Genomic DNA, 1928 nt, shown 5'->3' on the forward strand with positions numbered 1-1928 from the left:
GGGGGGGGCGGTGGAATGAGCCCGGAGACCCGGAGCCTGCAGCAGCACTACTTGTGATCCCATGTACTGCATGGCTTTTGGGATGAACAATGCCGCGCTGCGCCGCGCTGTGACTGAGCGGCAAAGAGAAGACGAGGGCCCCAACAACGCGTGCGCCCCAGCCTCCGGACCCGGCCGGCGACATGGAAATGGCGATTCTAATTCAACCACATGTTTCGTTGCCGGCGGTGGATTCCCCCCCGCCCCGGTTCACAAACGCAAACTCTTGTTATTCATTTAGTTCTCCCTTTATATTTATTCTTTTGTCCGGGGTATGTATGGCTGTTCCATTGCGGAGCGATACCCGCGCGATCTCCGCACGGCGGTTATTTGATGGTGATATTGTCATTAACGCGTTCCGATACGAACCTAATAGGGCCGCCTTGCGGTTTCTCGATGCGGTGCCTGGAAATATGTTTTGGGGTCGCGCTTTGAAGGGCCTGCTCGCCCTCGAATGGGCGGCCCGAGTCTTCCGTGCGGCGGCTTAAGGATGGGCCCAACTACTGGTACTGTCCGATAGCATCGGGGTGGGGCGACCAAGCAAGGCGAACGGCCGCCATACGACACACACACACACACACACACCGCATCTATCTGCCCCCCCCCCCTCTCTCTCTCACACACACACTCACATAAGCGTGGAGCGGCGTGAAAGGTCGCATGATGTATTCACACTTGCAGGGCAGGGCATTGCCGCTGGAGAGAAGAAAAGGGGGGGAGGAGGGGGCATTGGCCCGGGTCACATCACGGATTACAATGTTGAATAATCCGACGTGCAGTCACGACGCGCCCGAGGGGGACTATGACATCTCACTGGCAATGACCCACTCGGAATGCACTCCTCACTAATAATGGATTTTAAGTCTCCAAGTGGAGTGCTCATTATTATAACGAACGTGCTCTCCAAAATTTAGGGGCTTTCGTAACCTATTCCCTTTCAATCTAAGATCCAATATATTACCAATTCTAAAAAAAATCAAATCGTAATTTTTCAGGGTACGCATAAATGGACATTATTCTGCATTGTAGCTATGCTACAGATCTTCATGACGTGCGACGTGCGCATACTTATGCGCAGTCTAGATGCAATACAAACTTGAAAAATAAGTTACTAGTTAGTAACAGGATATGTCTTATTGTTACAATATTTGTATCTCCGCACAAATGTAATTAGTTACAATGTTGTCCTTGGTCATTTAGCATGGGAGTAGAGTGCACGATGCTCAACGCGTGGAACATGTTTTCCTCGGCGGTTAGGTCCAGGGTTCCATCAGGATGACTGTTCGCAGTAGGAAGCACGGCCGTCTCTACTGGGATGGAAACGTCATGCAAGTTGCGAATCTCGACGGCAGGATGACAATTGCGGCGTCATTAACTAGATTGAAACACTAGAGCGCTCTGCAAAGCAGGTCATGGTGCACCGTGTTGCCCTGATGGCTCAATTGTGGAGCGACGGAGCGGCGCGCCTTCTAGTGAAACCTATCAGAGTGTCGCGTTGTTCCCTGCTTACTTTACGGAGACGTTTTTGATACTTCGTGTATACCGCACCACGACAAAAGAGGAGAGCAACCCGCAATGTGAAAAATTGTCACTCAACTGTAACCTTTCAGCCACCCACGTGTCGTTGTCTTTTTACGGCCTGTCTCGTCTGCTGCTGCTGCTTTCGGCCATCTCGTCGCTCGCACGGCCGACGACGGACATTACCGCTCGTATAACTCCGGAAATGAAACGGATCTAGGACACTGAGTGACGCGCCGGCGGTGGTGGGGAAAAAAAGAGAGGAAGGCAGATGAAAACGAGACACAAGAGGATGGGGGAGGACGAGCGCGGCACACGGGGTCCTTGCGCATGAGAAAGAATGACAGAGAAGGAGGGGTGATGAAAGGAGG

At 52.2% G+C, this 1928-nt stretch overlaps 1 protein-coding gene and 1 long non-coding RNA gene across 6 annotated transcripts in view; one reads left to right on the forward strand and one right to left on the reverse strand.

Moving 5' to 3' along the window:
- The window catches only part of LOC113206947 (serine/arginine repetitive matrix protein 1), a 109295-nt gene that overhangs the window by 65839 nt on the left and 41528 nt on the right, over nt 1-1928 (reverse strand). The window lies entirely within an intron of this gene.
- The window catches only part of LOC127749112 (uncharacterized), a 65855-nt gene that overhangs the window by 62841 nt on the left and 1086 nt on the right, over nt 1-1928 (forward strand). The gene's annotated exons all lie outside the window — the stretch shown is intronic.

The sequence above is a fragment of the Frankliniella occidentalis genome, unplaced genomic scaffold, assembly GCF_000697945.3.
Source record: "Frankliniella occidentalis isolate FOCC.00 unplaced genomic scaffold, Focc_3.1 Scaffold32, whole genome shotgun sequence".
Taxonomy (NCBI): Eukaryota; Metazoa; Arthropoda; class Insecta; order Thysanoptera; family Thripidae; genus Frankliniella; species Frankliniella occidentalis.